Source organism: Camelus dromedarius, chromosome 9 (genome assembly GCF_036321535.1).
Source record: "Camelus dromedarius isolate mCamDro1 chromosome 9, mCamDro1.pat, whole genome shotgun sequence".
Lineage (NCBI taxonomy): Eukaryota > Metazoa > Chordata > Mammalia > Artiodactyla > Camelidae > Camelus > Camelus dromedarius.
The window spans coordinates 60667792-60692173 of NC_087444.1; the positions used below are offsets into that span (position 1 = coordinate 60667792).

At 43.6% G+C, this 24382-nt stretch overlaps 1 long non-coding RNA gene across 1 annotated transcript; it reads left to right on the forward strand.

Annotated features, from left to right (window-relative positions):
* Positions 1 to 1805: 1805 nt before the first annotated feature.
* LOC116154887 (uncharacterized) lies at positions 1806 to 23710 on the forward strand. The gene is made up of 3 exons (XR_010382330.1): positions 1806 to 1928; positions 22248 to 22465; positions 22965 to 23710. It is a non-coding gene; the product is annotated as an uncharacterized LOC116154887 (long non-coding RNA).
* The last annotated feature ends 672 nt before the right edge of the window (positions 23711 to 24382 follow it).

Here is a 24382-nt window from a genome sequence, read left to right on the forward strand (position 1 = left end):
CTGAAGGAAAAAGAGAGAGGTCAGGAGGGTCCTCATTAGCCAAAGCCCCAGGCCTGGGCCTCTTATGCACAATGCCTCTGTCTGCCACCCAGAAGACCACCCTGTGTAGACTTGCCCTCTTTGGTAGAATAAGGGTGCTGAGTCCAACCAACATAAGCTGCGGTTCAAGGAGGCTCTGTCAGAACAGGTGCAGCCAAACATGTATGGCCCTTGACCCTGGGATGGGGGTGGGGGCAAAGGAAGTGGCATTATCAGAGAGAGACATGCTGAGGCCCGCCAGTAGGTAAAGGAGCTGGGAGGAGGCTAATAGAAGGGTTCAGCTTCCCGGCCACCACACAGGCCTATGTCACTGTCCTGACCTGTCTCAAGGAATGCATCAGGGCAAGTCCCTGTTTGATGGTGCATCGTGGAAACTTCCATAAAATAGATCTCGAGGGAAAAACTGGCGTCAGGGGTTGGGCTTGGATTCCACGGCAGGAAAGCCAAGTTCCCAGTCCTGGCCTGAGTTCTTTATTTTAGTCATTTAATTCCCCCCACGACCCCATTTCAGGTAAGAGGAAACAGACACAGAGGGTTCAGCAACTTGCTCAAGGTCATAAAGGGGTTGGGGCGTAGGGGGCCGGTTTCAGGTTCGCGGCTGCACTGCAGGAGAAGCCAGGGCCTGGCAGATCCCATTAACCAGTTTATATGGACTCCAAAACCGAGGGTCGCGCCTAGGTATCTGCTTAAGGGGGACTGCGGGCCCTAGACCAGCCCTGGAGGCGTGGGCCTGGAAAGAGCGCTCGTTACCCATGGAGCCCGGCAGCCCAGCTTCTGTGCCCGGGATGCGCTCTTCTAGGAATGCTGAGCACTCTGCCCACTCCTCCCGGGCCACCTTGGCCCCAGGCGGTCGCCGACTCCGCGCGCTGCGCCTCCCGGTCACGCGGGCGCGGACGGAGGAGAGGAAGAGGTGGAGGAAGCGGAGGAGGAAGAGGAGGAGAGAGAGGAGGGAGGGCGGCCTGGGTAGAAGGCGACTCCAGGAAGGAGCGCTGAGTGCCCCGCGCGCCGCTGCAGGGGGCGCTGACGACCCCCACCCCCACCCCGGCTCCAGGAAGAGACGGGTGGGCCCGGGAGTCGGGCCTTTCGGTCAGCCCCGAGGCAGGGCCAGAGGTCCCCGCGAGCCTCATCCTCGCCACTCCAGGGCGGAAGCTATCACTATGATTTGCAGAGCGCCGCCTCGGAGCCTCCTCTAGAGGCGGGCACCACTGCTACCTCATTGCACAAACAGGGGATCTTAGGCTTCTGAGTGTCCCAGGCCAGGCCCAGCCCCAAGGAGCGGGAGCAGGACGCCGAAGCAGGATCCCGGCCCGTGGTTGCGTTTGGACCTTGGGTGCACCACTTTCTGGCCCCATGGCTTTGGAAAAGTTTCTAAGACGTTGCGGGCTCCGCTTTCCTCTTCTGTGAAATGGGATAGTGCCCACCTCACCGGATTATCAAAGGTTTATTTCGACCCACAAAGCAGGGCCTGACACCGCTGAGCCGACCTCAGTGCTTGCCATTGCTAGCAGGGTTTTAGCTGAAATGTTAGGAACTGAGCCTCAGCGGGGCGCACGCGGCCCCGGGCATGGCCGCTGCCTCCCGGCCGCTACCTCTCTCCGCCCGCGGGCCGCGCGCCTCAGCCAGCCGGCCGGCCTCCCTCTGGGAGCCGCTAGCCAACACCTCCCTCCCGGCTCAGGCTGCGCTCCACGTGCGGCGTGTTTACCCACGTGACACCGCCCTGCCCACCGTCCCCAGGGCCCCGCCCCCTCCCCGCCCCTCTGCGTCTACAGGATTCCAGCTGAAAGCTGGCGGCAGCGGCTGCGGCTGCTCTGCACTGGGGACCAGGAGCGCGACCTCGCCCCTCCCGGACGCCCGCCCAGAGGAGTGAGCAGGCCTCTTACCCCTCCAAGGTAGGCTGGGCGCGGGCGCTGCGCTGGGTCCGCGCCGCAAGGGGGCGAGCCAGGGGTCCAGTCCAGCCCAGGGGCCCTGCGGGGGTGCGCACCGCGGAAGGGGCGGGGCTGTAATGGCGGGGCGGGGCTCCGCGGAAGGGGCGTACTCAGGGCGGCTGGGGGCGGGGTCGCGGGCGGAGCCCTCCCTGCGCAGGCGCTCCGCCGAGTCAGGCCCGGGGGCGCGGTCTCCTGGGGGCGTGGCCGGCGTTTTTGCCGCCGCGCGGCTGGGTACTGCAACCGGTGGAGGCCGTTGTGCGGGTGGCGGTGTGCTAGACCCTGCTACCGAGAGATAGAACCCTGTAAAGATCGGTCATTCACAGAAGGGCACTTTTTGTCTCAGATTTCTCTGCAATCTTAGCAGAGCCACTCGCTCCTTGGTTCTTGTCCCCTTGACTTCCTCAGCCGCCCGTCCTGCTGTCTCTCCACCGTTTTAGCTGAAATGGTGGTACTGAGCCTCTGCCCTCCAGAGTTGGTATGCCCAGGGCTCGGATCTCAGAACCTTTGGCTTCTAGGCTGGGAGATGTGGTCCACTCCCTAGTTTTAACACCTACTTCTTCTTCTTCTTCTTTTTTTTTTTTTTAAGTTTAAAGGTTTTTTTATTGTGAAACATCATTTAAGTCAATAGATTTTTTAAAAGAATTTCCCATGTTCTGATTCTTTCCGCTGCCCATCAACCTTAGTTCCTCCAGTGTTTGAGTCATAATCTTCAAGACAGCCTTTCAATAAGAATTTTTGCTCCATCAACTGTTGTCATGTCAGTCAGTCCATAATTCTTTTAGCTGGGCTTCTTTTATTTCCAGTGGAACATAGACACACTTCAAAAACTCCTCACCTGTAATCTTTGGGATCCAATTTCCTGAAGCAATTTACTTTAGGACTATTACATATCTGGGGTCAGGGAAGATGGATCTGCCTGGTTCTGAATTTTAGACATCCTCTAAACATGCATTAAGTTAAAATCTTATTTACTCCTAAACTTATCACACCCTAGAACAGTGCTAATTGTTGAGATATGCCAAAACCTAAAATAAAAAAAGTTTGTTAGGTTTTTTCATAGTTTATTTAGTAGCTTTGTCTTGTAATTCTTTCCCACAGATCTAACATATAGTTCTGTGAATAAAGGAAACCGCATGTTGATAGTTATACCAGTAGCTAACCCATATGTACTAGGCACTTTTCTAAGTACTTTGTGAACATTCACTAATACTGTGTTAACAACTAAATCTTTGTCTCCCAGCCCAAACCACTGCCGTCAGCTCCATATCCCTCTATCCAGATGCCAGCTGGACCCCTCATTAGGTGTTCCACAGGCCCCTCTGAGCAAACATATATGAAGTGGAATCCACCCTTCCCCAAATCTGTTTCTCCCCAGATCACCCCTCAGTGAATGGCACTGCCATTCCCCCAACCACCAGATAGGGCTTGAGTTCAGTTTTTTCTTTTTCTATTTTTTGAATTTCACATATAAGGGATATCATACAGTATCTGTCTTTGTCTTATCTCACTTAGCATAATGTCCTCAAGGTCCATCCATGTGTCAAATATCTTATTATTGTCAAATAATCATCAGCCTAGAAAACAAGAGAATCAACAGGCTAATTGACACCGTGTTTCTCGAAGTAGTTATACCATTTTGCACTCCCATCAGTAGTATATGAGAGGTCCAGCTCCTCCACCTCCTCACCAGCACTTGGTATTGGCAGTCTTTGTAATTTTAGCCTTTCTAGTGAGTGTGTAGTAGTATGCCATTGTGGATTTAATTTGCATTTCCTTCATGAGCAGAATATCCCTTTTTCATGTGCTTTGTGGCCGTGGCCATTTGTATATCTTCCTTTGTGAACTGACTGTTCAAATCTTTCCCTGGTTATATTTAATTAATTGAAGTATAATTGACTTATAATATTATGTTAATTTCAGATGTACAACATAGTGGTTCAATATTTTTATGCATTATAAAATGATCACCACAATAAATCTAGTTATCATCTGTCACCATAAAAAGTTATTACAATATTATTGACTGTATTTCCTCTGCTGTATACTACATCCCCACCTCTAGTTTCAAATTGGGTGATTTGTCCTCTTATTATTGAGTTGTGAAAGTTCTTTTGTATTTGGATACAGTCCTATATCAGATATATGTATTGACAATATTTGCTGTCAGTCTGCGGCTTGTCTTTTCATTTTCTTAACAATAAATTTTGAAGAGTAGATTTTAATTTTGATGAAGTCTAAACTTTTCATTTTTTTCCTTTACAGTTCATGCTTTTTTGTGACATTCAAAATTTTGTTTTGCCTACACCAAGGTCACAAATATTCTATATTTTCTTCTAGTCATTTTATAGTTTTATTTTTTATCTTTAGGTCTATGAACTACTTTGATTTAATTTTTATATGCTGTAAAGTAAGAGTCAAGGTTTGGTTTTTTCCTGTGTGGATCTTCTGTTGTAACATCATTTGTTGAAGAGACTGTCTTTTCCCCATTAAAACAAAAGTCAGTTGGCTATATGTGTGGGTATATTTCTGGACTCTGTTCATTAATCTTATATGTCTATCCATATACCAATACAATATTATCTCAACCACTGTAGCTTTATAATAAGTCTTGAAGTCAGATAGTGAAAGTTTCCCAAATTTTTTTACTTTTTATTTTTAATTGCTTTAGCCATTTTAAATCTTTTGAATTTCTGTATAAATTTTATTTTATTTTTTTGCAGGAGGGAGATAATTAGGTTTATTTATTTATTTATTTTTTCAGTGGTGGTACTGAGGATTAAACCCAGGACGTCATGCATGCTAAGCATGTGCTCTACCATTTGAGCTATACCCTCTCCCTGTTATAAATTTTAAAATCACATTGCCATTTACTACAAAAATAGCCTGCTGAGATATGGATTGGAATTGCATTGAATCTATGGATCAATTTTGGAAGAACTGTTGCCTTAACAGTACTAAATCTTCTAATCCATGAACATGATGTCTCTCTCCATTTACTTAGGTCTTTTAAAATTTCTTTCAACGGTGTTTTATACATTTAAGCATACAAACTTTAAACATATTTTGTTAGATGCATCCCTAAGTATTTCACTTTTTAAATGCCATTTTAAATGATACAGATTATAAAATTAGAGTTTGTAATTTTCTTTTTGTTTGTTTGGTATATTCTTAGGGGTTTTCTACATAGACAGTCATGTCTTCTGTGAGTAAAGTTAGTTTTAGGTCTTCCTTTCCAATTTGCATGCCTTTTATATTTCTTTCCCTGTCTTACTTCATTGGTCAGACTTCCAGTGCAATGTTCAATATGAGTAGTAAGAGGGAATTTCTCTGCTTTCTTTCTGATCTTCAGAGGAGAGCATTTACTCTTTTTCCATTAAGATGAAGTTAGACATAGGCTTTTCAAAGATCCTTTTTATCAGATAGAGGAAGTTCCCTTCTATTCCTTGTTTGTTAAATGTGTTTTCTTTTTAAATTATCAATGTGCATTTTCTTCATCCATTGAGATGATCATGAGGCATTTCTCTTTTATTTGGTTATAATAATGAACCCATTGATTTTTTTTCATTTTAAACAAACCTAGAATTCCTGAGATAAAGCCCACTTTTATATATTTCTAGATTTGATTTGCTAAAATTTTGTTATGGGTTTTTGCACCTGTGTTCAGGAGAGATCTTAGTTTGATGTGTTGTTAGTGCGTGTGTGTATGTGTATGTCCTTGTAATGTTGTAATACTGGCCTTATGAAATGACTTGGAAAGTGTAGCTTCCTATTCTATTTTTGGAAAGAGTTTCTGTAGGATTAGCATAATTTCTTTTTTAATGATCCATAAAATTTACTAGGGAAAGTATCTAAAGCTAGAATTTTCTTTCTGGGACAGACTTTAATTCAAATTTTAAGATAAATATAGTATTATTCAGATTTTCTGTGTCTCCTTGAGTCACTTTTGGTAATTTGTGTCTTTTAAGGAATTGGTCCAGTTCATCTAACTTGTTAGATTTATTGGAATTACTTTGTTCAAAAGAATCTTTTATCCTTTTAATGTCTGTTGGATCTGTGGTGGTGTCATATCTTTCATTCCTGATATTGGTCATTTATATCTTTTTTACTTTTTTTGGTTAGCCTAACAGTTTATCATATTTTTCATATTTGTAAAGAAAAAGCCTAGTTTCATTAATTTTAATCTATTGTTGTCTGTTTTCTACTTCATTTACTTGTATTTTTATTTATTTTTTTTTCCTTCTTCTTGTTTTAGGTTAAATGTTCTACTCTTTTTCTAACTTCTTAGAGTGGTGGCTTTTATAATTGATGTTAGACCTTTATTTTCTAATATAAGCTGTAAGTTTCCCTTGAAGTACTGCTTTATCTGCATCCCACAAATTTTGGTATATTTCATGTACCTTTTCATTCAGTTTAAAATATTTTTTTCAGTATCTCTTGTGATTTCTTCTTGACACATTAGAACTCTTTTATTTATTCAGAAGTATGTTATTTAATATCCAAATATTTGGAGATGTTCAAGATAGGTTTTTTTTGTTTGTTTTTTACTGATTTCTAATTTAATTTCTGTGGTCAAGGAATATACTCTCTTGATTTCAATCCTTTTAAATTTGTTGAGACTTTGTTGTGGCTCATCACATTATCTATCTTACTGAACATTCTATGTGCAATTAAAAGGAATGTGTATTCTACTACTATTGTGTGTAGTGTTCTGTAAGTGTCAATTAGTTCAAGTTGTTTGATCGTATTATTCGAGTCTTCTATATTTTTACTTTCTACTTATTCTGTTAACCATTGAGAGAGGAATATTGAAGTCTCTAAGTATAAATGTGGATTTTTCTATTTCTCTTGACATTTTTTTCAGTTTTGATTTTATGTACTTCGTAGCTCATTTATTTGATGCACATATATTTATAATTTTTATATGATAAAATGGCCCTTTTATCATGATTAAGGATCCTTTTATCTCTGACAGTATTTCTTATCCTGAATTTTACTTTGTCTGATATTATTGTACCCACCCCAGCTTTCTTGTGATAAGTGTTGTATGGCATATCCTTTTCTGTCGTTATACTGTTAACAAAAAATGATTAAAGTGTTTCGGTTTTTTTTTTGGACAACATTTATTTGAGTTTTGCTTTTTCATTCAGTCTGACAATCTCTGTCTTTTAATTTGGAGAGTTTAGATCATTTACATTTATTGTAATTAATGACGAATTTGAGTTGAAATTTACCATATTGCTGTTTGTTTTATTTGTCCAACCTATTTTGGGGTCCTCTGTTCTATTTTCCTTCTTTTTGTTGGCTTAAGTGAGGATTTAAAAATATTTAATTTCCATTGTTTTTGGTCATCGTTTCAGAGTTTACAATTTTACCTTATCACAGTAGTCTACATTCAAATAAAATATTACAACTTCACAATGTTAAGAACTTTACAATAGTGTAACCTCCCCCTATCCTTTTGCTATTTTCCTGTTTTATTTCTACATATGTTATAAACCCTATAAAATATTGCTCATATTTTAGGCTTAAACAGGCAATTATCTTTTTGAAAAATTTTAAGTGAAAAGCAAATCCTCTTATATTACCTACATATTTACCATTTCTGACTTATTCAGTTTACACCTGGTATTATTTTCCTTCATCTGAATAACTTCTTCTAATACTTCTTGTAGTATAGGTCTGATGATAACAAATTCTCTCAGCTTTTGTTTGTCTCAAAAATATCTTTACTTCATCTTCATCAAATCATTTTGCTAGATATAGAATTCCATTTTTAAAGCTTTTTTGGGGGGTTAATTAGGTTTATTTATTTATTTTTAATGGAGGTACTGGGGATTGAACCCACTGAGCTATACCCTCCCTGCTTAGAATTCTAGGTTGCAGTTTTGTTCCCCACCATTTTAGATATGTCATTTCATTGTCTTCTAAAATATGTTGTTTCTGGCAAGAAGTCAGTGTTCGTTCCTATTTTTGTTCCTCTGTGTCTTTTTTTTTTTTTTTTTTTCTGGCTGCTTTAAAGATTTTCTACTTATTTACTCTGGCTGGTTATAATTAAAATTTCTCCTAGCCTTGTGTGAGCTCTGTATATTGTTAGCTTTCAGCTCCCAGCTACCTAGTCATTTTTTACCTGGAATAGGTTTCACCCTATTCAGCCATAGCTTAGTATTCAACCATAGACTTAAGGGGACGTCTAAGCAGATTTTCAATGCTCTTTCTCTGTGCAGCTCCTACCTCTTTGGTTCTCTGTCTTGCAAATTCCAGCTGCTCGTCTTTCTGAGCCGTGATGCTTGTCTGCTCAGTAGGACTGCCATGTTCTTCTTTGGATCCCTACACTGTGGTCTACAAAGTGCTTCCAGGCAGAAAGCTAGGCGTCCCTATGACTCACTTTTTTCGTTTCCGTTCTCTCAGAGATCAGTTTTTTGATGCCTATTGTCTAAGGTATGAACAGAGTTGTTTCACATGTTTAATCCAATTTTCTGATTGTTAATTGAGGAAGGGTACATCCAGTCTCCATAACTCCATTATGGCTGGAAGTAAAAGTCTTTAAATAATGTTTTAAATTAAAAATTTACAGAAATTAAGCCAAACAGAATTCTAACAAAGCTCTAGGATAAGACTTTTCCCTAGAGTTCTGTGCCGAATAATGCTCAAAGATACAATGCAGAGAATGTTTCCCAGGACATGGTTGCAGTAGACTACTCGACTCCACTAATTTATAGATGTGTAGGGCACCAGGAGAAAAAGCTCTGAGAGCTCTTTTGATCACAGATTTTGTGGGCTTCAGTCACAAATTTCCTGTGCCCAGAAAAGGAGGAAGATATTTCTCAAAAGAGGGCTTGTAGACTTGATGGGGCCTCTTATTCTGGAAGAAGGGAATGAAGAGTGGCTAGTGTGGTCTGATAACTGTGGAGCAGATGGATGAATGATCTTCTCAGCTGATGCCAGAAAGTGTAAATGTCTCAACCATTAAGTTGGTTTCCCTCCACACATAGGAAGGGGCCATCATTTTTGTTTGTTTGTTTGCTTGTTTCTTTCTTATTGTTTTAATTTCTGTCCTGAAAAAGTTTATCTTTTTATTTATTGTGCCAGATTTTCCTTTATGTTCATATGCATACTTATAATAGCTGCTTTAAAATGATTATCTGCTAATTCCAACACCTACGGTTACTTTATGTTTAGTAGCCATTGTTTATCTTTTCTCTAGAATTTGGGTGATGTTTTCCTGTGTCAGAGGGTGATGTCTTCATGTGTCAGATAATTTTGGATTTTATCCTGGACATTTTGGAGATGTTACAGAGATTCTGGGTTGTCTATAATCCTCTGAAGAATGTTGATTTTTATTTAAGCAGGCAATTATCTTGGTTGAATTCAAATTGTAAACTCTGTCTCCCCTGCAGAGGATGGTAACTGAAACCTCAATTAAGTTCTTTTAACCATATTCAGGCTGCTTGGTAACCACCTCACTTATATGTCGTTCTGGGGTTAGTTGGCAGGAGATTTGGACGTTTTATATGCAGATTTCAGGACTCCTCTTCTTTGACTCTCTCTCTCTCTCTCTTTTTGGATTTGTCTAGTCACTTTTTAGTTGCAGTAATTGCCCTGAACCCTGGTTCTTCAAGCCAGTAGGACTGTTCCATCCACAGTTTTCTATCTACGTTTTAGTTGCACTGTGTGAGAAGACTAGAGTCTGCTGTTGGACTTACACTCAGAAAAATGGAAAACTTTCTCAGTGCTGTTTGCTTTCTCTAAATATTGATCCTCCCTGCAATGTCTGCCTTTTATCACTCTCCAGGGCCTCCAGTTAGTGTTAGATTTTGTGGCTGTTATCTACAGAAGGCTTGGTCGGACAGGAGTTATTTGCCCCTGAGCAGAGCAGAACCTCCAAGGAATGATACTGGATGGCTAAGACCTCTCTCCTTGCCAACGTCCTCAGTGTCATGACTCTGTTAGCCCTTGAAACTCAGATGGAGAGGAGGGTGGAGAGGGAAATCTAAACCAAATTTAAATCTGGAATGACTGAACGAAGCACCCGGTGTCTGAGAAAACCTGGAACTGACTAGATTAACTTTTCTGCCATCATGTAAAATGGAGGGTCAATTCTCAGGTATAGAATATTAGAGAAAATTGCATTTTCCCGTTTACATCTTGTGGCCATATACGTAGGGAAGGACTTAAAGATGTTAAATATGCGGTGGTGGGGGAGGCTGGGTGCAAAGCAGTTATTACCTTCCTAGTATTGTTTTTCTTTGGTAGAATGGTGAGGGAAGGGGAGACCTGGAAGATTTCAAAGGCTATTCATGCTTTGGGCCTGTGCCATGTGCTTTTTATGAAGTTCTGAGGCCATAAACTCTGGCCCTGACAGAGCGTCTTCTTGTGAAAAAGTGGTGTGTATCAGGGAGCGACGCGTCTCACGCTGTTCCTAATGCCCCATCTCTCTCAGGTCACTGGTCCCATTGACTCACTGCTGCCTCCAGCAGGGGAGATTTGGAACTGCAGGAAGAGCCCGAGGTATTTGAAGGATGGGGAAGCCTGGCATTCCTTAGTGTTCTTTCTAGATTGGGGCAAGCCTGCGGCTTTGTCAGCAGAAGACCGTCAGATCATTGTGCAGCTGAATATGAACAGCTTGCCAAGTCTACCTTATTTTTTCCCTTAAAAGTTTTATTTATTTATTTTGGGAGTTTTAATTTCTGTCTTTGCACAGGAGAGGTGAGTTGTCCTTTGAACAGATTCCATATCTTCCCTAGACTCTCCTATTGCTAAATTTTTGCCGAAGACTAGGTTGGCAGTGAACTCCAAGCTCCCAGCCTAGCAAGTCTGTTAGGAAAAGAGAGCCTCTATCCCAGTAAATCCAGCAAAAATCTCAGGACTGAGCCTCATTGGTCTGTCCTGGGTCACGTGACCACCCCTGAACTACTCACTGAGGCCAGGGTAGCCCCTATAGTCAGAGGTGAAGTTAGCTGCAACCTAATCCTCTGGACTGGGAGACAGAAAGGGGGCTTCCTTAAGAAAAATGGCAGGACTGTTCCCAAGGGAAGGGAAATGGGATGCAGAAGACATAACCCACAGACTTCTGCAATAAGATTTTCTCAAAATTCCAGATCTGGGACTCTTCCAGGTAGGGCTACCAGTATTCTCACACCAATCCTATGAGGTTTGAGATAAGGAAACAGGTTCAGGGAGATTAGGTACCTGGGGCAGAAGTGGGGCGGCCCTGTGTTTGAACTTCCTGCCTCCTGAAGGCAGGACCTCGGGCTGCCCATGTGACCTGGTCCCCTTTATGCCCTTAGACCTGCCTCCCCCATTCCTTCCCCTCTACGTGCAGTCCGACACCAAGGAGTCTGTTCTTGTTTCAAAAAAGGCATGAAAAATTGGCAGTGGCCACGCATTGAGACGACGTGATAAAATATTTCTTGTTTTCTCAAGTTTACATAGACCAAGTTTTCACTGTTGCTATGGGGTGGGTTGGCAGAGAGATGAAAATAAATCTGTGTAATTTATTTTTTTCTCTGCGTCAAGTATATTTCCGCTTGCTTCGCACACGGACACACACACAGACGCACACACACACGCCCGCACGTATAGACTTTAATAAAATACTTAAACCCCTTTAATGCTCTCTGTGGAAGGAATAAATATGTACTGTACTTTCAACTTCTGTTCTTTGAAATACCATATGGTCTGCACTGTGAGCTTAAAATACTCTGGTGAGGGATGCTTTCATGCAGCAGATAGCCAGGTGGAGCTTTCCCCGCCAATCTCACAAGGTTAATTAATCCTTTAAAATACAGCGTGGAGGGGTCCCTGCGTCAGAAGCAGGCGCTGCCAGGAGGAGGCGGCCCATCGGCCTGCACGGGGCTGAGAAGACAGTACAAAGGCGGTGGGCAAGGTGGGCTGGGCCGCCGCCCGATGGTGCCTTTGATGAGCAAACGCATCGCTCAGATCCTCACAGTTTGCATCCTGCATAATCAGGGATAACAGGCTGATGGTTTGCATGAATAACTAAGTTTGTCATTGTGGTTAATTTTCCCTCAAAAAGAGCCCCCCCCCCATCTCTCTGGCCCAATGCATATTTATAAAGGGCAGGGAAATAAGGCAGAGGAGGCTGGATGACCCGGCACCCCAGGGAGGGGGGGTAGGAGTGGCTGGACCCAGGAGCCTGGGAGACAGGCTCGTGCCCAGGCTGGTGCTGGGGGAAGGTGAGAGGTCTGGTGAGCAGAGAGGAGGGGAGCCAATGGGGGCGGGTGGGGGCGGCAGCCTGGTCTGCCATGCCTGATTTGGGCTGTCCTCCTCCCTGCTCTGGCCCTCAGTTTTCCATCTATGCAAGGAGCATGCGGGCCACTTGACCCAGGCCTCAGGGACCATCATCTCCAAATGAGGCTGCATGTGGAGTCAGAGGAGGGAGAGGTGCCGACATCCATCCCACACCTGTGAGCAAATACTTTTTAGACAAATTCTTCAATTGTCATTGCACTGTGTATGCTTTTGGTGTTCAAAAGTATTAGATTGTTCATTGTAAACATTTTAAATAGGCTATGGCTCCTGTAACTTCCTTGTGGCATTTTTTTTCCTCTACTTTTCAAAGAATGCCCCAGCAGCCTCTGAGTAGTCGGGTTTCCCCCTTTCTGTGCCTTTTAGGGGAGCCTAGGTAGGGTGAGAAGGGTTGAGAAGGGTTGAGAATGGGCTCAGGGACCCTCCGTGCTTTCCTAGAAGCCCTCTCAGGCCAGTAGGTGGCAGTTCTGAGCCTTCCGCCTTCCTCCTGGCCAGCAGTCTTCCTCCAGTCTGGGGTCCCTAAGCTTTTCAGGATAATGCTGGGAAGCTAGATGGGGCAAACAAGTGGCCATCCAGCCGCCCCTGCCTGGGTCTCCCTCCTCCCAGCCCCCCACTGCCACGCCTGGGTCTGTGCTCAAGGCAAGTGCACCTCCTGGAGGCGGTGACATCTTAGGTGAAACCTGAAAGACAGTAAGGAATTTCAGGCAGAGGGAACAGAATATGCTAAGATCCAGAGAACCCAGACCCTGGTGCTTCCAGGACCTGACAGAGGGCTGGTGTGGCTGGAAGGTAGAATATGGGATGGAGGCTGGGGAATCAGGATGATGCTTGACTCTGGTGGGGGCAGCAGGGTCAGTGCAGCCAGAGTGAAGAGTCTGGACTTTATCTTGAGGGCAGTGGGGAATCCTCCAGTCTACTCTAACCACCAGATTTGTCCTTTGAAAGGTCACTGTGGCTGCAGCTACCTGACATCTCACTATACCTCCCCTCTCCCACCGTGGGCACTGACACATCTGAACCTACCCCCCCCCCCCGCCGGCCTGGGAGGAGAAGGGCTGCACACCCCAACCCCAGGGATAATTAGGAGCCGCCCTGCCTTGCACTTTTCCCCTTTTGAGGCGGCCAAGGAGCTCCCAACCCCTGGGGTAATGATCATTCAAGGGAGATGAACTGCCATTGCCCCAGCCTGAAACCAAGGAAGCAATCTCTAATGGTGGAATTTGGGGCACCAGGACTATTTTTGGATGGAGGAGGTGGCGGGTGTGTGTAGATGTGTGTGTGTGAGCCATGGCATTGGGCTCCTATCTTTCCATCTCCGTGTAAGCTGGCCCTGAGATCCAATAAGAGAGACCCCCCCCCACCTAAGTGACACATGACATTCTGAAACAGCAAAGCCCAGTACAGCCTCAATCCACTAATTAATTAACGATGCTCCCCAAGTGTCTCCTGGAGGCCTTTCTCGTGTACGGGAGGGAGGACGTGGCTGCTGAGGCTCCAGTCAGGGGTTGCTGAATGGCTAATGGCTATTGAGATATAATGTGCGCTAAGTCACATCTGATTCCATATTTAATGTTTAAATATTTAATTAATTGAATGTGGCAAATGTTTAATTAAACATCAAAGCCACCATGACACTCTGCTCTGCGTAACTCAAAGGTAAGCCAGCCTTGTCTCCAGGTTCCCCATCCCTTCCTAACGGTGCTGCCATCCGCCTGCCTGGAACCCAGTTCTGAAGCTCAGGGCCCCGTGCCCTGGGCATTACTGCTGATTAGACTGGTTGTGCTGTAGGCAGTCCCCCCCACCCCACCGATAAACCTGCACCCAGGGACTTCCTCTGGCTCTGAAGAAGTAAGTGGGGGACTGCCTAAGGCCATGTTCCCTGACACCCAGAGAAAGCCAAATCAGAGAAGAACGATCTGCCATGCAGAGAGAAAAGGGAACACCTAAGACAGTCCTGACAGCAATCTAGTCTCTGGATCCAGCTGTTCTGAAGGTAGAACCACCCTTGTTCTTTCTGTGGCAGGGTAAGTGAATCAGTAAGTGCCTTGCCTGTTTAAGCCAATTGAAATCAGTCTCTTCTCTGTCTCTTTTGTTGTAATCAAAAGAGGCTTAACCAATACCAACCCACCCCTCCTTTACCATCATGTCCCTTGTATGCAGATGAAAATGACTTTAATAGTTCAATGGTAGATGACACTTGTTAATAACATATACCTGCCAGCAAAGTATGTTAGGTTTCCTTGAATATGCCCTGTGCTCTTGAGAATGAAGGGAGGCATCTAGGCCTGAAAGGATGTGTCCCTCAGGCGACTGTTAGTCCTGCTGATAAGATCAGCATGCTTCCAGAACAGCAGGATCCAGGGGCTCAAATGCTGTCACCGCCTCCCTCCCTGTCTGTGACTCTGTCCATCACTCTGTCTCTGTCTCTCTCTCCTCTGCATGCTGTCATGTTAGTTTCATTCTCCAGCAATCCTTCTTCCTGATGTAGCCCCGGCAGGTCCAGACTTAGGTTATCCTTACAGAGAGAAATCCCTGTGCAAGTGGGAATCTTTCTTTTGGACAGAAGCACAAAAGTTCCGGGATTAGCTCTGATTGGACGGATTTGGGTTATGTTCCCATTCCTGAACCAATCACTGAGGCCCTGGTTAGGATATACTCATGGGCTCTGCTGAGTAATGTGCCTGCCCCAGAGAGGGGAATGGAGTCCAATGGACCCAGGGAGGAAGGGAGAAAAAGTTGCAGTGCTGTTCCCACTAGAAGAGTGAGTGAATATGGGCAGAAAAGGGGAGCAGGAGGCTATTTGCCTAGGCAGACACACTGGTTGGTGAACTTCCCTGCCCTGGAGACCTTGTGCTGAGGGGAGTGCCCTCCACGTGCAGGGAGTGGAGGCAAGGCCGGCACAGGAGGGAGGGAGCACGAGCAAATTGTGTCCCACAGTTTGGAGAAATGTTGGGATTATCAGCACTTTTTCCTTCCCCTGGTGGAGAGAAGGGGCAGTTACAGTGTGCACTGAGGCTGATGATGGCGTTTCTGACAGAGCCAGCCTAATGACTGAGAAAATGCCCACTGTGTGTCAACTGGGAAAAAAAAAAAAAAGCACAACCTAAAGGTTGAGAATTATGTTCTATTCGGTGGACACACAGAGGACTTAAGCCTGGGAGACCACCTTTCAGATTGCTCCGAGGGACTATTCCAAAGACGGAAAGGAGGGGCCAGGCTATATATAGAAATTTTTGTGAAAAACCCCCAGATAGTTGGAACATCAAAAGAAAAACCAGACATCTCAAGTTAATGAATTTAGGACATTTCTATCTATGGGAAGATGCAAGAGTCTGGGCTCACTGAACTCATTCCTTTGATATGCACCTCAAGTATCTGGGGCCAGTCTCCAGTTTTCTCCATCCTGAGGTTGCACCATTGCAGGAGAGGGTGGCTGCTTTGGCTGATGGCTTTCGAAGGCCATCAGCATCCTTTTTTTTTTTTTTTAACTGATGTAACAGGTAACATTCTTCGTCCACAGGTGTATTAGACACTTGGAGAGACTTGGGCCGAGTCTGGGGGCTGTGCATCTGGGAGATTGTTCAGCCATGTGACCATGCCCAGAAGAGGAGAGAATTAATGGCTTAAAGCAACAGCAATTTATTATCTTAGTGACTACGTGGCTGACTGGGCTCAGTGGGCAGTTCTTCTGTTCCACATGATGTTGGCTGGGTTGTTCATTGGCTGCACGCAGCTTGGAGCTTGGTTGAAGGTGGAACATCAAGATGGCATTCATGCCTCAGCTGAGGTGGCTGGAATGGCGAAGAGCTGACTCAGCTCCTTTCTGGGCAGGGTAGTTGGACTTTCTGTATTGTATTCTGGGTTCCAAGAGACCAAAATCAGGAGCTGCCAGATTTCTTGCTGGCTATGCCCAGAACTGGCACACAGCCTCCCTTCTGCTACATTCTCTTGGTCAAAGTAAGTCCCAAATCCAGCCCAGTTTCAAGGAGAAGAGAATTAGACTCCTCCTGATGGAAGGAGGAGCAGGTGCACGCAGGTGCAGCTGAACTGTTGGCTGCCATCTTTGGAGACCGTCTACCATGTGCCATACGTGGACACTGGGACAGTCCTGGCACATAGTAGATGTTCAACAACTATTTGTTGACTGAATTGGGTTCAAGTTGCCCATATTCAGTTTATACCTAGACGTGTTCCTAGACCACAGGAGAAGACTGGGGCGCGGTGAACTTGCTTCCCAGCCTACGGCACGATGCTCCTCTCCTCACGTATGTACAAGTTGATAAGGAACGTAAAAGGGACCATAAACAAAACAAGCAGAAGCATGAGAAGATTGGTGTCATGACCGTGGCAGCCTTCCAACCTGGATTCTAGGCTGGGAGAGCTTCTGGGAGTCCCTGTTCCAGTCAGGGCTTTGGTTTCTCCGTCTATAAAGTGTTGTGCATGGGGTCTGTTGACTAAATGGATTTGAGGGGCTTTTTAAGTGCATGGTTTTCTGATCGTGTTAAAATACAGATTCATTCATTTATTTATTGATGTGAGTGTCGGGCACTGGGCTGGGTGACAGCACACAGAAAAGATACGACACAGTTGGTGACTTCTCAGATGTGGCAATAGACACATAAATGTAAATGGCTGGTATATTAGAAGGGGGGTGTGGGCACACCCCCCTCAAGATCTAGGTAAGATCGGTTCAGATAATCTTCTTAGGGCAGTATTTCTGTTCCTGGCTGACCAGCAGAATCTACTATGTAGAGTTTTTAAAATGCCGATGCTGAAGTCACCACCCCTAGAGATTCGATTTAATTAGTCTGAAGTGCAGCCTGGAGTTAAGTCTAAATTGGAAGACCCCCCCCCCCAGGCAATTCTAATATGCCCCAGGCCCTCTGGTTCAGATTTCCAGCCTGGAGTCCCGGTTGCCTCTTAGCTACACCCCAGCACAACTCAAAGGCAGGGCCACTCCCTTTCTCTGTGACTTCCCCTCCCAAGTGCCCCTTCCCTCCTAGGAAGCGCTGAGAGAGGCCAGCCGGCAGTGGAGCACTAGGGAGCAGGCTGGCTGGGTGCCACTCCCCTGTCCTCCCCTCCCCCGAGTCCCTCCCACCCCCAACTCCCCCAAATGGGAACCTGGCAGTCCGTGTGTCTTTGAGGGCCTCCGGAAACCTGGTGGGCTGTGTACCTGCGTGGTCTGGGGGACACCACCGCCAGCACTGATGGATGGGTATCAACATACCAGTTCCCACAGAGCTGCCCACAGGGCTGAAGCTGCTGGGTGGATTTGCCACTGCCCAGGAGATGCCAGCAGCCTGCCCTGCCCGAGTGTTGTTAAAGAAAAAATTATGCATGACGCTTGTCAAAGACAGTAAGATAGACCTTATTCAAGGTGGGGGTGGTGCATCGAGATAGATGTAAGGACCACTGCCATGAAGTCTTGAACTGGGGGAGAGAGATTGGCCTCAGCTCCGAATACAATGACAAAAAGTGGGAATTGACGAGAAGCAGGTGAGGAGGTCAGTGGGTGGAAAATTACTAAGCAAACATCAGGGGTGAGGGGGATTTGGGCTAAACCGACCTAACAGGATTCTTGCTGAAGGCAGGCCAAGGTGACCAGACATCACCTGGGGGGTGGTAGGGGATGAGGAACCAGATTTCGAGGGTGATCAGATATCAAGGGTGGGGGGTTCTGGTTAAACTGACTTAGCAGGATTCTTGCTAAAATTGGACAATGCAGAGACAAACACTAAAGTCCAAAAGCCGAAGTTTAGTTGAAAGAGAGTTCAGGGGAGCCTGAGTCGAGTTTGGTGGAGGAGAGAATCTTTTGTCAGCGTCCAGGGAACCCCCAGGCATACGGAGCCTGTGCACCTCATCTGTGAGAACACAGTTACCTGAGGCAGGAGGTCCAAACTGAGAAACCACGACAGCGACCCTACTGAGGAAGAAAAAGTCAACAAAAACCTGGGAATCCTGAAGGAGATAAACTGGGGGTGGCATGGGGGCAGGGAGGACTGTCAGGAATGAAAAAAAATAGAATGACTTCTCAGTTTAAAAATTCAACTGATGAGCTCAGAAAAAAGAGTGATCACTGCAGAGAAGTAAGTCAGCGTCCTGGGAGTTCAAGTGAAAGAAAACCTCATCTCAGTGCAAAACCAGAAAGAGATTTGGAGGACAAATCCAGGCAATCTGACATTCAAAGGAGAGGGGTTTCAGAAAAAGAAAAAAGAAAAGGAACATATAAAGGGAAAACAATAATTGAGCAATTAATTAAAGAACATTTTTTGAGCTGAAGAAAGCCTTGATTAAAGGGGCTTGTAGAGTTCCAGGAAGGATTAATTAAAAAGACATATACTTAGACAGACCCTGGTGTAATTCCTGAATTATAAACTTCCAGACAAAAAGGAGGGTTACCTATAAAGGAAAAAAAGTCATGTTAACATTGGCTTTCTCGTCTGCCACCCTGCCACCCAGTCATAACCCTGGTTTCAGACGCTTGAGGGACAGGGGCAATGACCCAGGAATCCCACATCCACGCAAGGTATCATTCACAACTCAGGGTGATGGCAAGAAGCTTCAGGGTGTGCAACATCTTGTACCCCATCTGAGGAAGCTGCTGGAGGGTTGCTACAGCCAAAACCAGATGGACTGGGGCATGGCAAGGGGAACCAAATGATGATCTGGAATCAAATTCAGAATGATCTTAGCAAAATCCAGACATTAGAGTTGGAAGAGGAGTGGAGAAAGGGTAAGGAAGGAAGGATGACCCAAGGGTTTTCATCTCAGCAGGCAAGGGAAACACCCTGATGGGAGGGCAAGTTGTTTCAATTTGATATGTCTATGTGGTGGTTTGAAAAAACACATATGTCCACAAATCTTCTATGATCTTCTCTTCAAGGGGTAGAGCTTAATTCCCCATCCAGGGAGTGTGGGATGGACTTAGTGACTCACTTCTAACCAATAGACTATAACAGAGGAGGGGGTGGTGTGACTCCGAGACTAAGCCATAAAGAGTGCTGGAACTTCTTCCCCCTACTCTGTCTGTTGTGAGCATCCCTGCAGAGGTCCTTGTGACAAGGGACTGAAGCTAATAGCCACATAGTGAGCTTGGAAGAAGATCCTCCAGGCCCACCCACACCTTGGCTGACACTTGATGCCAGCCTGCGGGAGACCTGAAGCCAGGACCGACTGCCTGGTTAAGCACCATCCCCACCATCCCGGACTCCTGACCTGCAGAACTGTGAGATAATCAATGATTGCTGTTTTAAGCTGCTACATTTTGTGGTAATTAGTTACACAGCAATAGATAACTAATACAATCTATAAAGAAATACAGCTTTCTATGATTATTAGGGATGGAAAGGAAACCATTGGTGGCAGTGAAAAGTATCACAGAGTTTCCAAGTTAATAAGGGAAGGAATGATGAGAAAACTGAGCAAGCAGCCAAGTAACAGTAACGCAGTGCACACAAGCAAGAACAGTGCTGTAAATGCACAATAAGACTGAAGAAAATAAAATGAGAACTCTAAATTACGTGAAACTCAAAATTCAATTCTTGTAAGGGAGGGAAATAGCTCAGTGGTAGAGGGCATGCTTAGCATGCATGAGGTCCTGGGTTCAATCCCCAAAACCTCCATTTAAGAAGAAAATTCAGTTCTTGATGGAGCAAAGGCTCCATGTGCAATCTAGGAGAAAACTAGGCATACTTTACCTACCAAAATGATACAAAAAAGATAATCACATTCCATTATATAAAAATTATTTTGTCTAGGAAAAATCTTAGGCAAAATTAATAGAAAAATAATAATTAAAAGGTTATATCCAAAGAGATTTTTGTTTTAATAAAAGATCGAGCCCTTTCTGTATAAATGCTATTGTGTTTTTTTTTTTTTAACCTTTTGACCATTCCACATTATAAGACAGAGCGTATAGTATGTATCTTTCTCTGACTTATTTCATTTAGCATAATATCCTCAAAGTCTATCCATGTCACAAATGCACAAATGGGAGGTTCTTCCTTTTTTATCGCTGAATGATTTATTCATCCATCTATGGACACTTAGGTTGTTTCCATATCTTGAGTATTGTAAATAATGCTACAATGAGCATGGGGGTGCAAATATTTTTTTGAGTTAGTTTTCTCATTTTTCTTTGGATAAATACCCAGAAATGGAATTATGGCTGTCCAGCTTTCCCAATACTATCTATTTAAGAGAGTGACTTCTCCCCGTTGTATATCCTAGGCTCCTTTGTCACAGGCTAATTGACCATATATGCTTGGGTTTATTTCTGGGGTCTCTATTCTGTTCCATTGATCTATATGTTTGTCTTTAGTCTAATACCATACTGTTTTGATTACTGTCACTTGGTGATATAGTTTGAAAGGTTGAATTTTATTTTTGATGGAAAAATAGAGGCCATTTAATATTTCATTCTATTACAATGAATTGAACACCAACTTTATTATATATTAAATTTTAGCATGTATTAGGATCTATTTCTGGTTTATCTTCTCTGTTGAATGAATTTGTGATTCCTATGTAAAATCGTATTAGTGTGATACAATAGGTTTTAAGCCTCTGAATTCTGTTAAGACAACTTCACTCCATCCTAGCACCTCAATGCTGTTCTGTTTCACACTTTTTAGGTTATCCTCAGGCTTCTGTTTTCCAGTTAATGTCTCGATTATTTTATTTCACTCAAATTAAAAAATCATATAAACACAAAACTCTGGGAATGATTTGGGATTTCACAAAATTCATTTATTAATTTAGGATATTTTATGCTTTAGGTAGATGTATTAATTCAAAAACATGGTATGTCTTTCCATTCATTCAGAACACAATATTACATTCTTTAAAAAAAAAAAAAAGAGGGTGAGAGAATTGAATTCAAATATCTGATGACTTATGTAACTTGCACCTTTAGGAGTTACCAGAGGGAGAATCTATGAGGTCGCTGGACATACTGAGAATTGCCTCCCTGCTTTGCAGTGAGGTTTTGGAGGTGGATCAGCCTCAGTTTGTATTCAGTTCTACTACCTAAAAACTATGTGCCCTTGAATTGAGTGTCCTTGAATTCCCCAAGCTTGTTTTCTTTTCTGTAAAATAAACACGATCTTCATTGTTGTGGATATTAAATGGGAAAGATCTGCAAAGCACTTAGTGCCTAGAGGAGTACAGTGCCTGGGAGGTAACGGATGCCGTCTGCGGTTGACTGTTACTAGCATGTGAGAAAGAAGAGCAGTTTAGACCACCACTGCCACCCCCCTGCAAGGCACCAATGGCCTGAGCTGTATCTATATTACAAGATACACCTCATCCACTCCAGCTGGTGTTTCAGCTGGAGGACTGTCTTTTCTAGCCTGCAGTCTGGATGCAGCACCTGAGAGGCACTCACACCCTCAGAGTCCAGGTCAGAGAAGGAGAGTCTGAGCCCCACTCTCTGTTCCTCCCACTCTTTAGGAGCTTGCGGGGCTTGGTGATGACTTCTGTGTTGGTCCCAGTGGACCCTTTGGGTCCTATAGATATTTTCTGGATCTCTCCTATGTCAGATTCTGCTGAGCATTTCTTCTTTGAATCATCTGCACCTTTGTTCCTAGAAATCCTCAGAGAACTCCGAGCTCTCCTCCTTCCCTTCTGATGACCCCTTTCTGGTCGATGTCCTCCTTGGCCCATCCGCATCCCCCAGGATTCTGTCTTTGGTTCCCTGCCCTTCTCCTTTAAGCTCTTCTTAAGTGATTTCAACCATGTTCATGGTCCCTGCAGGCTTTCACCAGCCTTTTCATCTCTGACCAGTTTCATATCTCAGCTCTTTATTTGGGGATTCACTTATGGGGTGTCCATATGAACTTTAAAACTGGTATGTCCAAAATTAAATAAATCTCCTCCACTTCCTGCTTCCATATATATACTTCCCAAATTACCTTATATTCTTCCTTATTGCTAATTCAGTTAACAAGGTCACCATCCAGTCAGTTCCCACACCAGAAGTCCTGATTTTTCTCCCACCATGTTTAATTCTTCCAGACCCAGGTGACTTACCAGGTGTCCGTTGCTGCATGAGTAACCCCAGGCAAGCACAGCAGAAGAACCACCCAGCTGAGCCCACACCAAACTGCTGACCAACAGAGTCATGAGAAAAGGAAATTGTTGTTTAACAGGTTTTTGGAGTGGTATCTGATGCAGAAATAGATAACTGAAAAATCATCCCCATTTTGCAAATAAGAAAACAGAGGCACAGAAAGGTGAGTAATTTGTCCAGATTTTCACAGGTAGAAAAAAGATTAAGCCATGATTCAAATCTAGGTACCAAAGAACCAAGCTTTTATAAAATCAATCCCCACTCAAACATTCCTGTCCATTTGCAGTTAGCATCTATTCTAGACCAATGCACCAACATTTTTGGTGGTCATAGCAATATCCCATAATAGAATATAACACAAGTCAATTGCAAAGTGAAACTACAAGTCTTAAAAGAAATTAGGATTTTATGAAGTAGGATAAATACATATGTAGGGTTTTAATTGGTTTTTTAAAAGAATCATATTTGGATTTTACTTTCAAAAATGATATTGGGGAATGGCTAGAACCACATGCAGAACCACTGACCAAGAGCAGTAAACAAAGGAGAAGAGAAGTTTTACCAAAAATAAAAAAAAAAAAGTGTTTCAAAAGAAGATGGTTTGATTATTGTAGCAGAAGCTGTTAATTGTCACCCAATATTCCTTCCCTTTTCACTGACAGCACCTGGTTTTGTTCAAGTGGCGATGTGCCGAGTTAAAAAGGTCTCACGTCTCAGACTCCTTTGCAGCCAGGAGTAGCCATGTGATGACATTTTGGCCAATGAGATATGAAAGTCTGCTTGTGGGGCTTATGTGAATGTCATTGTTTTACTGGTAAGTAAGGAAAACACTAAGCTGGTGTGAACATTTTTTGCCCTTAGTCCTGCCCTCTTCTTTGAGTTGGGATGTGGATATGATGTATGGAGGTGCAGCAGCCACTTTGAGCATGCAGGGATGGAAGCAGTACCCAGAGGATGCCAGAATAGGAAGCCAAAGGAGCTGTGTCTCTGATGCTCCCTGTAGGCAGTGGTGCCCCAGACCATCTGTTTACCCTTGGTGTTTTTGTCATAAGAGAAAAACAAACTCTTAGCTTGTTTAAGTTGCTAAATTGGGTTTCTGTCAAATGCCATCCTGACTGATACAAATAGCAAAGGATTAAGAGAGGCCCTTAGGATGATAGCTGAAGCCATCACTCACCATTTGCAAAACATAATAGTACTGCAGAAGTCAAACATGAAGGGTGTCTTGTCATCCTTTCATACAATTTTCATGGAAATATACTTCCAAAAAAATCAACCTTAGATTTAATGTTTTTAAGCAAATGTTTCATTCAAGTACAATGTAATATGGAAAAGCACACTGGAGTTATATTTGTTTGTTCTAAAGAATTATTACCTCATTGCAATTATAACCTAAGCTTTAGTAAATATTGGATAAATGTTTTTGCACAATATTTTGTTTCATTATCACCATATAGTGCCAATAAAACCTTTTTACTTTATTCATGAAATTTTGTGGATTTCACTTTAAAGTGTTTTTCCTTTTTTCCCTAGTACACTTATTCTTGGATAATGATGTCCTGTATCTCTTACAGAAAGTGGTAGATCTGAATAGATAAAGATGTAGAAGATTTGAATAAAACAGCTAATTGTTATAGGTTTTACCCTATAAATGGAGAATGTACCTTGTTCTCTTATGTCTCCTGGACAGTCCCAAACACCAAGCATGTTCTTCCCCATGAGCAAAACTTTAGGCGATCTCAATGAAATCAAGATTCTACATGTCACATTCCCTGATAATATCCCAGTGAAAACAGAAAGCAATAATTAAAAAAAAAATCCCTTCAAAAAAATCGCAGAGGAAAAAACCCTGTAATATTTGGACATTAAACAGCCTCTTCTGAATTATCTGCTCAAAAAAGGAGTTGAGGGGAACATTTCATACCACAACCTAAGGGACATAGTGAAAATCACAGGAAAATTTACAGTAAATAAATATCTTTTAATATTAAAAAATAAAGTGAAAAAAAAAACCCCATTTAAGTATTTAACTTAGGAAATTAGAAAAGGAACAAGACAAAAGGTATGGTACCACACACAT